Here is a 14,559-nt window from a genome sequence, read left to right as displayed (position 1 = left end):
CAATCAGACATAGAATAATTATTAAGTTAAATAAAACAATTCCAATAAGAAAATTCTAGATTTGAAGCTTTCGTGACTGCAAGGATCCATACTCTTTGGTTCTATTCGGTAAAGTCACGTAGGTAAAAATAAAATAACAAAAAATCACGATGTTTCGGCCACAACACAAGTGGCCTTCATCAGGTGAAGGGACTGGACTGTCCAGAGGACAGCGTGAAGACACTTGATACTCCGGTCAAAACCATCACACTTCCATATATAGCAGGCGTTACTAAAAAGATCTCCAAAATTCTAAACAAACACAAGATCCTGGTCCGGTTCAATACAGTACACAAAATCCGTGACCTGATCCCATCCGTGAAGGATGTCGTTCCTGACTTACAGTACCCCGGGGTTTACTTATTGAGCTGCACCTGTGGTGACTGCTATATCGGGGAGACGAAACGACATGTCTCTGACCGAATTCGCGAGCACAAATCAGACTTGAAACACGGCCGAACGAATTCTTCTGCCGTAGCTGATCACTGTTACAACGCTGTGGGTGATCACGATATAGTTTTCTCCGATACCAAGGTTCTCTGCAAACCCACGGGGTTTTATCAGAGATTTGTCCACGAGGCAATTCAGATTTACAAACACAGACACAATTTCAACCGAGAGGATGGTTTCAAATTAAGCAATCATTGGAAAGATGTTCTAAATCAAACCAAACATTAAACAAATTTTCATTGGTACAGTATATTTATTCAAGTAGTGGTATTCCAAACTTTCACAGCAGCTTATTTCCCTTCACACCAACATTATGTAAACTCCCCCCCCACCCACCACCGTGCCGGTCCAGTACATCATTTTATGCTAATTCCTTTGTCAAGGCGTGTTTTGTTTCCTCCCACACAGCTTAAAGGACGCGACCTGAGCTTGCTGTCTTCACTCCAACGCTGTCCTCTGGACAGTCCAGTCCCTTCACCTGATGGAGGCCACTTGTGTTGTTGCCGAAACGTCGTGATTTTTTGTTATTTTATTTTTACCTACGTGACTTTACCGAATAGAACCAAAGAGTATCCAATAAGAAAGTAAGAGGACTTTTCAAATCGCAAAAAATCGCAGCCTTTGCGATTTGCTAAACGCATTGTTTCAAATTGCGATTTCGATTTGAAATCGATTAATCGTTCAGCCCTAGTGACAGGGCTCGGAAATCGATAGTTGCTGACCCGTGCGTGGCCCTGAAAATATTTTTTTTGTGATGGAGCGAAATTCGTGGAAACTCGTGAAGTAACCTTGCAAGTTCATGGTGCCCCCCCCCCCCCCCCCCGTGACACTTGCGCGTCAAGACAATTGTGATCGTGACATTGCCTGGTAGACGACTCGCGTGGTTGAGCCATCGGCTCTTTTAGAATCGCCTTCCGCGCTCCCAACATGCTGCTCGCAAAGACGTCACCTGCCACTCACATCAGTACGGTGGCGTATGTATGCATGTTGAACTTCTTTCGCCCCGACAGCTAAAAATAAATGCAATCCCCGGATCAATTTCAAGAGATCGCACCCTCGCCGTCTTCAAAATCCTCCGCGGAAACTCTCCTCCCGATTCCTTCCTTCCTGTTACCCTCTGCTCCCCCCCCCTCCAGCAACCATGGCTTTCTATTAAATTCGCCTCGAATCCAACCTTCGTTGTGTGGGCGATCACTCAATGATTTTTGCTCCGGACTCGCTCCCCCCAGCCACCCAATGCTGTTTGAATCCCTGCCACTGTTTAAGTCCAGGCTCGCTTAGGGACCCCTCCCCACCACTCCCACCTCTCTGCCTGCGACTCCACTCCACTGCCTCTACGTAAAACAACGAACAGCGCCGCCGTTTCTGTCCGGCACCTTTCGACGCGCGGTGTCAATTTGACGACGTGTCCGGGGTTACCTGGGCCTGGCCACGCGCACGTGACATCGTACGTCGACGCTCTGCATCTACACCATCGGCAGCCGTGCGAAGGGAAAAAGAGGAAGGAGCGGAAAGCGGACTTAGTGCCCCCTCGGCTATTTGGATGAGCGTCACACTCCGTGGGAGGCAAACTCGCGGTTAATTTCACCGATTGTGAGAATCTGCGTTTCCTTCAGAATTTTAGCACGTGGCGGTCGAGCGTCGCTCACTGTGCAAAGCACATCGGCCGAACTAAGAAGTATTAACTCTAGGCCTGCCGAGTGTTGTTTTAAAGTCATAGTTGGTCCAGGGGTAAGGAGGCTGTTACCCATCGCCGCTTTTAAACGTAAACAGTTCCAACTTTCTTTATTTTAGGTAAATGTAAATGGCGGAAATAATTCCACTCTGATAGCGGTTTCCGGAAATACAGATAACGGCGAACATGTGATCCAAGCTAGCAGCCAATGTCTAAGCCCGCTGTGCAAGGTTAAAGGAGTCTGTGTTATACACAATTCCCCTTTTTCACTATAAATAAAGCATCCCTTGTCTCCGCAAGCGCAAAATTAACAGCTGTTTTTACACAACCCTTAGGCTCAGTGGCCTTCTCAGAATCTGCATTTATCTCGGAGGAATCCTAAGAGCTCTGAACCCCCTTTTTCACAAGATGTGACATCAGCAGCATCGTTCAGTCCAAGCAACAACTCTTGACCTGTTTCGACGTACTTTGTTTCATCAGCAGTCAGTCTTACTTGAGCTATTGCTGATGAGCCGGTTCCTAGATCCACGCAAAACGATACAGCACAGAACACACTGAAATTAGTACATTGGAGAATGTTAATAGCAATATGTACAATGCCTCCTCTCCATGTATCTCAACATCCTAAAATAAAAGCATGTTTTAAACAACCCATCAGCTGCACAGACCATGAGCTTTGCCTTAGAGAGTGATGGTCAATATTCATTCTTATTCGTATCAATCTATTCACCGATTAGCACGGTTGGCTACGTATGGTGCGAAAGAAGTTCAGAATAAGTAACCAACTTCTAGTCATCGTGAGATTTTAGCAATTAATTGCAAGCATGTTGCAGTGCCGTACATTGCAACTCTGCTATAGTTACATACAAAGACCTCCGCCTCGTGTGGACTTGCAGACGGCTGGGGGAGACTGCTGCTCGCGACCACCTGATAGACAAACACGTGGCACATGTGTGGTGACATTGAACGCGGCACGTGTGTGGTGACATTGAACTTGGCACATGTGTGGTGCCATTGAACGTGGCACATGTGTGGTGACATTGAACGAGGCACGTGTGGTGACATTGAACGTGGCACATGTGTGGTGACATTGAACGTGGCACATGTGTGGTGACATTGAACGACGCACGTGTGTGGTGACATTGAACGAGGCACGTGTGTGGTGACATTGAACGAGGCACGTGTGTGGTGACATTGAACGAGGCACGTGTGTGGTGACATTGAACGTGGCACGTGTGTGGTGACATTGAACGAGACACATGTGTGGTGACATTGAACGTGGCACATGTGTGGTGACATTGAACGACGCACGTGTGTGGTGACATTGAACGAGTCACGTGTGTGGTGACATTGAACGAGGCACGTGTGTGGTGACATTGAACGAGGCACGTGTGTGGTGACATTGAACGAGTCACGTGTGTGGTGACAATGAACGAGGCACGTGTGTGGTGACATTGAACGAGGCACGTGTGTGGTGACAATGAACGAGGCACGTGTGTGGTGACATTGAACGAGGCACTGTAGCGCTTGGCGCTGGGAGATTGGTATAAAATGGAATTAGGGGTAGCAGCCCGCTCTACCAGTTGGACCCGTGGGCCAAGCCCGGAGCCTTCTGGGGGATCCAGAAGGTTGCGTGGCCGAGGGCGGAGCCTGGCCACGCTGGGGGGGGGGGGGGGGAAACTCCTTTAAAAAAGTTTTCTTTAAACCAACGTTTTTAGTTTAACGTGCACGAAAAAGTGAATAACTCGATTGGACAATGGGAAGTGGACGCCGTCTTGATGACCAGAGACACGTGGCGCCTGCTTCTTGGGCGAGGCGATTCCAGAGTTTAGGGACCGCGGCGTTTTTGACCTACACAAATATATATATAAATAATGAGTCCCTACAAAATGTTAATTGCTTTAAAGTAGCGAATTAATTGATTGGTTGATGCCGATTTTGATACAGGCATGCATTGTCACGGGATCTGGGTACGTGTGCAAAATGTGGAATTGATTGGACAACGGGAAGTGGACGAAATTTTGATTACAAGATTTGACCCAGACAAACAGAGGAATCAAGTGAAGTAAAACCGTTGAAAATAAGTAATATTTAAAACAACTTTTTTTTAAAACACGCTTTTATTAAATGTACCGTACTAGTAATGGAAGAACTCCACGACTCCAGGAAGTGGCCCCGAAGCTTGCCATAAACTTAAGGGGACCGTGCTGATTTACAGCCAACGTCAGTTTACCGTGGACAATTAGCCCCAAGCCGAAACATAACATATACAAATTAAAATGTTTTTTTATGATATAATATAGTATTGTCATCAGTATGACATAAGTATACCAAGTTTGCAGTCGATACCACATTGGGAAGTGGGTTAAAATTTGAGTTACAAGATTTGAGGATACAACAACAACAGACAGAGTGAGTTAAAAGAAAGCGTGTAATAATAAAGGCGAGCTCTGACTCGGGAATGGAACTCGTCGTGCTGCTGCCGTCGTGGTCTTAGCCTCTTCAAGCTGTGGGTCTGGAAGCATGTTGGCTGTCCCGACCCGGTATGGAGTCATCCCATACGGCTGTGAGAGCCGAAATAACCAAGAGGGATAACGCCTCCTACGAGTGTCTCTGAATTAGTGCACTACACATGGATGGGCGATGTGGCCCACTGCAAACCCTACCGAGCCACCCCTTGGCACCACTCCCCGTGATTAATTTTCACACACGGCATCATGTGCAGGCAATTTCGGCCGAACTCGACCTGCAGAGACCTCAATATCGGCCTGATTGTCAAATGATGCGTTGACGAGGGAGGCGTCAAATCCACATCACGAAAATATTGTCGGAGTGCGCGAACCACCCACGCCCAGTTTAACACGTGAGAGGCTTTCGCGACCAATATAATCCATAATAGATGGGGGGGGGGGGGGGGGGATTGGGGGGGGGGTGGCGGCGGGGGGGATTAGATCACCCATGTCCCAACCCGCCCGCTCCACAAACGTGTCCGCACAGGGGTGGAAATGTGCCGGTCTACACGGGCCCCTTTCAAAACACCACGAAGACCGCAAGACCTCGCAACGGTTCTTGTTGACATGCTGCGATGTTTCCGCAGAGGGCAAGCAGGCGTTGAACGGCCGCTGCACCATGTGCATCGGTCTCAGACCGGGACGCTTGTGCGTTTTCCATTTCGACCGTTGTACGTACGCATGATGAACTTCTTTCGGACGTGGCCAACGGTGCTAATCTGGGTTGCGGGGAGTGTCAACACACAAGACAAAGGCATCCTTACTCTTTGGTTCTATTCGGTAAAGTCACGTAGGTAAAAAAATAAAACAACAAAAATCACGACGTTTCGGCCACAACACAAGCGGCCTTCATCAGGCGAAGGGATCAGACTGTCTCGAGGACAGCGCTGGAGTGAAACAGAGCCAAGCTCAGACCGCGACCTTTAAGCTGTGTGAGAGTAATTAAGGTGCCTTGACAAATGAATTAGCATAAAAAAATGCATTTTAATAGGCGGACTTAGCATGATGAAAGGTAGGGAGGGGGTCGACCTGTGCAGGCTGGCGAGGGGGCACGGCAGCGTCCACATGCTGGTGGTGTGAAAAGGGGATTTCAAGAAGCTGCGAAAGTTTGGGGTACCACTACTTGAAAAATATACTGTACCATTGAAAAATTAGTTTAATGTTTGGTTCGATTTAGAACATCTTTCCAATGGTTGCTTAATTTGAAACCATCTTCTCGGTTGAAAATGTGTCTGTGTTTGTAGATCTGAATTGCCTCGTGAACAAATCTCTGATTTGTTCACGAACTAAAGAGTATGGATCCTTGCAGTCACGAAAGCTTCAGATCTAGAAAGGCATCCTTATTACCTGAACGGACTTTTGGGGAAAGTGTTGTTCGTGAGCACCTATGAATGCAGGGGAGGGTGGCCAGTACCACGCCCAACCGCCTTTGTCTCCCCAGTGGCAATGTTTACACGCAGCACCAGATACTGGTGTTGGCCGTGAGCGTAAATTGAACTCGGGTCGCCGGGTTCGTAGCGCACGCACACGTTTGGATACAAACTGCAACAAGTACGTGCACAGCCGTTCTTCCCGTGTGAATTAAAAAGCCAAACATTTTTCCAGCTCGACGTCAATGGCCGGTCACGTGTTGAGATTGTGCAGCGTTTCGGAAGTGCCCTTGATGCCACCTTCAACCGCGAGGGCCTCTCTGTTGAGGCGAGTGTGGCATTCAAATGCACTCGTGATTCCAGCATGCCAACCGCATTTAAGACGTTAAACTCGCAATCCTAGGCCATCCTTGCTCAACCGATATTCGGGATGACGGTGGATTGCTTCCCGTGTGTGACGGTCAAATTTGGAGGTCGCCAATTCAACGTCGACCTCCCGGCGCACGTTTTCTTACAATCTCTTTCCGGCGCCTCTGTCCACGCACCTGGGTTTACACCGCAAGTTAGTCGGTCAGCGGGTCGCATGTGTTGGGGGTAAAGTCCGCGTGCTCCCGCGTCTTAAGAAATTTGGCCAGCGTGCGGACAAGTAGGCCAGAATGCCCCTTCTAGAGGGGCTCTCGAGAACTCCCTCGAGCGAAGGCCCTTCCATTGCCAGTGGCTTGAGCAAGCAATTGCAGGGCTGCATTTGAAACCGTTGATTACAACACGCCTGGGCTCCAAATCACGGCGCTCGGCGATTTGCTCATCTCATGTATGATTGTGCCTTCAGGAGAGACATCGCGGTCACGTAACATCGCTCGCGGCCCTGCGAGACACTTTGCAGTGGGAATCGAACCATCAACACCATGCAATCAGTCTTGGTGTGGTGCGCACTGACCATTGCGATATTTAGCTGCCCTTTAATAATATGACGTTAAGTTGACGAGACGCGAGGCTCACAGATGCTGTTTCATGTTTCCACGGCTTATTTTGGGGAGCCAAGCGATTGCCACGCTCACCATTGCGCCGGTTTGAATGGAGTCAATAGTTCAATGCTCACTGCAGCTGCCCTTCATTTCAAAAACGCGCCATCTGTTGTGGACGTTTCGCGAACCGGCGAACTAATTTCCGAGCGTAAGCCATTCCGTGCCAGTGCGAGACAAAATCCGCGAGTTTTTTTTATTATCCACAACTCTTAAGCATTGTCTGTTGTTACGTAACCTCTCTGTTTCTTTCTTTCTCCCAGCCCTTCCTTGCACAAGGGCTGATGAGCCCCCAAGAAGCACTCAGCTGATGAATACGTGATATTGAATCGGACGTGTGACTGTCTCGAATGCTTAAATCATGCAGTGCTCGGTGAATGGTGGGTTTTTTTTAGTTGAAGGTCACTTTAAAAAAAAATAGACCGTTAAAAAATGACTAACACTAAAATTTGCAGTTTCACGGCAAGCTCCTGGCAGTTTGTCAAACTCTGTACCAGTGATTTTTTTTTTACGCAATAGGAAGTTCCTGCACCCCTGTGCTTCCAACTTCCTTGTCTAAACCGGTCTATGTAGAAGTCACCGACTTCAAAACCGGGTCCTCGTGTGTAACATGCCTGTCCCGACTGTAACAATTAACTCCACTACACTCCGCCGCGACTGCGGTCCAAATGCATCTGCAATATTAGTAACAATGCCCTTTTCGCGCAGTTTTTTCCCCACCCCCCACTTCGGACTATTCTGGCCTCGGAAAAGCTTAGCCAATTCCCTCCATCAAATGTTTGGTTTCGTGAAAAAAAAAACTGGAGTGCTTGGAGACAAGCCACACGTTTGAGAGGGGCAACGCTGTGAGTTTTGCATATTTTAAATAATCCATTGCTTGTGCTGTGCCATCGACAGCCCACCACACTAACCCAAGCACATCAGATGTTTCACTTCCAAGGTAACGTATCCTCCCAGCTCAAGCCGGCTTCGCCTTCCAAGACCTCGAAAGGGCCCTGGGGTTGAATGGAGGCAGATTAAGGGGTGGTTTGGTACAGGTAAGTGAGGGGGTTTGTTGTATTTAGTGGAATAAAAAACTGAATACAGTACAGTATTTAAAAAAAATGCTCTTTTGCAGGCAGAAATGATTGCAGCCATGAATGAAATGAACTCATGCATAATGTGAACATAATGAATGGTGCCAATTATAGTATTTAAATCAACCGATTGATTATAGGTGAACTAATGAATGAACCAATGAAACGAGCCAATTGATGAAATGAACATAATTGAGCGAATCAATGAATCGGGTGAACCCAGTGGCTGAGAATCTCCCACCGAATTAAATCACTTGAATTGAGTGAAGCAGTGGATTGAGTGAGACAATCCACTGCCGTACGCAAGAAGCCTCACCATACAGTGAGGGAAAAAAGTATTTGATCCCCTGCTGATTTTATACGTTTGCCCACTGACAAAGAAATGATCAGTCTATAATTATAATTGTAGGTTTATTTGAACAGTGAGAGACAGCATAACAACAAAAAAATCCGGAAAAAAGCATGTCAAAAATGTTATAACTCGATTTGCATTTTATTGAGGGAAATAAGTATTTGACCCCCTCTCAATCAGAAAGATTTCTGGCTCCCAGGTGTCTTTTATACAGGTAACGAGCTGAGATTAGGAGCACACTCTTAAAAGGAATGCTCCTAATCTCAGCTTGTTACCTGTATAAAAGACACCTGTCCACAGAAGCAATCAATCAATCAGATTCCAAACTCTCCACCATGGCCAAGACCAAAGAGGTCTCCAAGAATGTCAGGGACATGACTGTAGACCTACACAAGGCTGGAATGGGCTACAAGATCATTGCCAAGCAGCTTGGTGAGAAGGTGACAACAGTTGGTGCGATTATTCGCAAATGGAAAAAACACAAAGGAACTGTCAATCTCCCTCGGCCTGGGGCCCCATGCAAGATCTCACCTCGTGAGGTTGCAATGATCATGAGAACGGTGAGGAATCAGCCCAAAACTACACGGGAGGATCTTGTCAATGATCTCAAGGCAGCTGGGACCATAGTCACCAAGAAAACAATTGGTAACACACTACGCCGTGAAGGACTGAAATCCTGCAGCGCCCGCAAGGTCCCCCTGCTCAAGAAAGCACATATACATGCCCGTCTGAAGTTTGCCAATGAACATCTGAATGATTCAGAGGACAACTGGGTGAAAGTATTGTGATCAGATGAGACCAAAATGGAGCTCTTTGGCATCAACTAAACTCGCCGTGTTTGGAGGAGGAGGAATGCTGCCTATGACCCCAAGAACACCATCCCCACCGCCAAACATGGAGGTGGAAACATTATGCTTTGAGGGTGTTTTTCTGCTAAGGGGACAGGACAACTTCACCGCATCAAAGGGACAATGGACGGGGTCATGTACCGTCAAATCTTGGGTGAGAACCTCCTTCCATCAGCCAGGGCATTGAAAATGGGTCGTGGATGGGTATTCCAGCATGGCAATGACCCAAAACACACGGCCAAGGCAACAAAGGAGTGGCTCAAGAAGAAGCACATTAAGGTCTTGGAGTGGCCTAGCCAGAATCCAGACCTTAATCCCATAGAAAATCTGTGGAGGGAGCTGATGGTTCGAGTTGCCAAACGTCAGCCTCGAAACCTTAATGACTTGAAGATCTGCAAAGAGGAGTGGGACAAAATCCCTCCTGAGATGTGTGCAAACCTGGTGGCCAACTACAAGAAACGTCTGACCTCTGTGATTGCCAACAAGGGTTTTGCCACCAAGTACTAAGTCATGTGTTGCAGAGGGGTCAAATACTTATTTCCCTCATTAAAATACAAATCAATTTATAACATTTTTGACATGCATTTTTCTGGATTTTGTTGTTGTTATTCTGTCTCTCACTGTTCAAATAAACCTACCATTAAAATTATAGACTGATCATTTCTTTGTCAATGGGCAAACGTACAAAATCAGCAGGGGATCAAATACTTTTTTTCCCTCACTGTACCTGTTAACCCCTTATCAGTGCCCTACCTTATTACAGACCAATTCAGACTTTATTGGTCACCCCGTGCCCCTTATAAATCTCAACGTTCATCCTACAAAGTCACCATCACAAGGGAGAAACACAAACAAATAGACAAACATTATTTTTCGTTGCCCGTAATGAAACTACTGTGCGCCGTATGGACCTGAAAACTCAATTTCCCCGTACAAGAATATGGGGGTAAAACCGTATGGGTTGACACGGTATGCCTCACTCACACCTTACACCGGTTGGGTGTTCTTTCACCACACTCCACACAATGCCCCCCCTCTCTCTCTCTCTCCCCAGGACCCGCAGGTTCAAAGGTTGAGGCTACAACCCGCTTGTCAATGTGTGCTTATCGGCGATAGAGGCCCTTCTTATCTTTGCCGACGGACCGCAGCACCATACACGGTATCGTTTCAGTCGTTAACACCAAAAATGGTATGCCTGGCATCTCATTCACTTGGCAGGATTGCACGATCGTCGGCAGCCATGGTCAATCCACTGCTAGATGAAGGCCTCCACCACCTCTCTACCATCCATCCCACGATGTAATAATAATCGACGTCTGTTATCCGACTCGCTCGGAACTGACGTATACTTTAAGAGGTCAGATATGTGAATATATTACCATTGGTTACTACTCTTTGTTTTTTTTTCGGTAAAGTCACGTAGGTAAAATAAAAGAAATGAAAACAACTAAATTAAATCAGCTAAAGTTTTGACTTGGTTGATGACATCTTTCCAATGCTTGCTCAATTTAAAACCATCCTCTCGGTTGAAGTTGTGCCTATGTTTGTATATCTGGATGGCTTCATGGACAAATCTTTGGTAATAACCGGGAGGTTCACAGAGTACTTTGGTATCGGAGAAAACATTGGTTACTGCTTAAAATCAAGGGCAATACGGCTCTAACCACGGGGGGGGGGGGGGGGCGGGGGGAAACCCCTCTTTCTGTGCTTTAAAAAAAACCGAACAAATGCAAAACCATGAATGGAAAGGTCTCAAATGTGAGAACAAAAATGTATTGATAACAAAAAAAGCGTCCTCATAAGACGCTGCTTGTGTGCGTCCTGCGCTGTGCATATGAATTGCAGCGTTATCAAAAGTGCCGCATGTACGCAAACGGCGGCCAGTGCCGTGACTCGATACCGCGCGGCCAACTTGTACAGCGCCTTAGATTTTATCCGAAGACCAAGTGAATAAAAACTGCGACCAGCACACCACATCGAGGTATATGCCTCCTCATTCTGGGATGTGTCAAACCTGTCTACCCCTGATCAGTGCCCTAAATACAACAGACCAATTCAGACCGTATCGGTCACCCCGTGCTCTTATAAATGCCAAAGTTCATTCTAACAAAGTCCCATCACAAGGGGAGAAACGCAGACAAAACTTGCATTTTGTTGTTGTTGCCCGTATTGAAACGGCTGTACACCGTATTGAACTGAGAACTCAGTTTCCCTGTACAAGAATATGGTTAACCCGTATGGGTTGACAGCGGTGGCTATAACTCGTTGTGTGCCGCCATATCCCCAGTCTAGCAGCAGGTTGAAAAAGCGTTTCGCAATAAATTAAATCAACCTCGACTACTGCGCTGTATTATATTATACATATACTACACAAACACACACACAGTATGTTGAGTGTCCTGTGAGTTCACATCTCGAACCATGTGCATCACCCATCATTGTGGAAGGTACCTTTCTCTTGTGGAAGAAGTCTTCCACTACCCTTATCATCATTCTGGAAGTGTCTTCCTCATTGGAAAGACAGCTTCCTCTTCTAGAAGAGGTCTTTCAACAACATCAACATTACATTTTCAACATCGTTGTGAAAGACAGCTTCCTCTTGTGGAAGATAGCCTCCACCACCACCATCATCATTATCATCATCATCACATCACCATCATTCTGGAGGGTAAATTATTCTTCTGCGAGATGTTTTCTCCTTCTGGACGAAGTCTTCCTCTTCTCAAAGACGGCTAACTCTTATGGAGATATCCATCATTATCATCAAAGACAAAGATCCCCCGTATAGCCTTAACAGACTGTTGGGGCAAGTGCTGTTAGCGAGCACCTATAAAGGCCGGCAGGGCACACGAAGGGGTGAATGGCCAGCACCACGCCCGGCCGCCTTTGTCTCCCTAGTGGCAATGTATACACATCGTACCAGGTACTCATTTGAGGCTGAGTCGACCTAGAGGAGGACCAAGGACCGGCTATTCGCCACTAAGTGATGGTGACGTCACCACAGAGCCTGTGCCAGGCCAGGTGCACTTTCAGGCCACGTGAAGTGTCAAAGGCTCACTGATAGGAGGTCTCGGGACAGACCCAGGTGCCATGGGTTGGCTGAGATTACCAGTAGATGCACCAGCTGTACCCCCTACAGCGCCAACTTGCTGTATTTTAGCTGCCCGGCACTCCGGTCGTTGTGTGAGCATCGCTACTCTGCCCTCCGTTGTTACTGGAGGACGACTGCCTCAAACTGCCCAGCAGCGTCCTTCACGAGCCTCCACAGAGGCCGATCTTGACACCGCTGATACCAGTCGTCGGCAAATCCACTCAGCTCCACGTCCTCCTGTACCGCATCAGTCCATCTCTTCTCCAGCCCATGTTGTGCCCGTTTATCCCCATCTATGCGGTAAAACACAAGCTGCTTGGACATGCGGTGGCTTGGCATGCGGGCTATATGACCCAACCAGCACAGCCTTGCCTGCCGGAGGAGCTCACTGATGGGAATGTGTCCAGATCTTTCAAGGATCTGTGAGCTCCTCACACAATCCAGCCTGGTTAAACTCAGGATGGATGCGTAGGCATGCGAGCCTGAATGTGTATAACCGGCACAGATGTTCCATTAGAGAGGTCCACGTTTCACAAGCATAAAGAAGGGAGGGCATGACTGTGGCCGAGAAGACTCGAAGCTTCGTATGGAGAGACAGACCAGGTAGCTTCCACGCATCATTGTGGAGCCGATAAAAAGAAAATGATGCGCGACTGATTCGGAGTGAGACCTCTGCTGTTAAACCGGAGCTGGTAATAAGCACACTGCCCAGGTATGGAAAACTCTCCACTTTCTCAACTGCTCCATCACCAATGGGGAGTTGAGAGGGTGGAGTGTTTGGTGGCATGGAATACCCAGGCAGGTGCTTAATTTTGGTGGGGCTGATGGTAAGACCCCACCTCTTAGTGGCACACTCCAGGTTCAGCAGCAGCACCTCCAACTCCTCTGAGTGAGCAGCAATCACCAAATCATCGGCATGGTTGACCAATAGGGAGCCATCCCTCGACCGCACCCGGGCATCGATCAGCCTCCCATTGTATTTGTATCATGGAAATTCCTCCGGTACAGCCATGGAAAGGTTCTCAAACTCCGTGGTCAAAGATGATGTTAAATAATGTGGGAGCCAGAGGACATCCCTGTCACGCCCCAAGGTTAACCGGGAATGGCTCCGACTCCTGGCCAGGTAGCTTTACCCGTCCTGCCCACCATCATGAAGGCCCTTAATGATTGTGACCAGAGAGTCAGGGACTCCGAAAGCACGAATAACTGCCCACAGACCTGGCCTGTTGATGGTATCATAGGCCTTGACCAGGTCAATAAAGCAGAGATGTAGGTCTTGTTGGAATTCCCTACACCTTTACTGTAGCAGACAGACAGAGAATATGGCATCCATGAAGGACCGCCCTGGTCTGAAACTACATTGGGGCTTTGCAAGCCTCTCCTCAGCGTGCCTGGCAAGGCGATGTTGTGAAAATCCTTGCCAAGACATTTCCCGGCACACTGAGAAGAGAGATGCCCCTATAGTTGTTACAATCTGTGTGGTCTTAAAGAGGGGGGACCACCAGGGCTTCCTTCCAATCCTACGGAACCCGTCCTGTGGTCTATAAAGTTGTGATGATGTCATGTAGGGCAGTCTGCACAGAGATGCCACCCTCTCTCAGCATTTTGCTTGGGAGATCGTCTCTGCCCGGCACTTCACCTGGCCTCAGATTTCGGATCACCCCTCAGACTTCCTCCACAGATGGCACCTCAGCCAACTCCAAACATCATCCATAATACAGGTTTTTTTGGGTGAGATCGCGTAAATGTCGTTAAACCCGCCAATTAGTAAGGTTTGTCACGTAAACAGAACATGCTAATTCGTCACTAGTGCAGCACACCGGTGTGTTGGAGAACCAAGCCACAACATTTACAAACTGAGTACGGCGTTTCGTCAGTAATTACAACTAGCTTCGTCAGGCGACAGGCAGATTTGTGAAGTCCTCCCGTTTCGTTCCTTGCCTGTGTCGGGTGGTGGCGAGTTTAACGACACATTTATATATTTACGCGATCTAACACCCCCCCCCCCACCCAAAAAACACTCTTACTGATTATATCGGTCGCGAAAGCCTCCTTACGTGTTAAACTCCCCAACATCATCATCACATGACTCAAAGCTTTCGTGACTGGAGGAATTCATATTCTTT

The sequence above is a fragment of the Petromyzon marinus genome, chromosome 53, assembly GCF_048934315.1.
Source record: "Petromyzon marinus isolate PM22_M1 ecotype Great Lakes invasive population chromosome 53, UKy_Petmar_22M1.pri1.0, whole genome shotgun sequence".
Lineage (NCBI taxonomy): Eukaryota > Metazoa > Chordata > Hyperoartia > Petromyzontiformes > Petromyzontidae > Petromyzon > Petromyzon marinus.
This window is presented reverse-complemented; position numbering follows the sequence as displayed.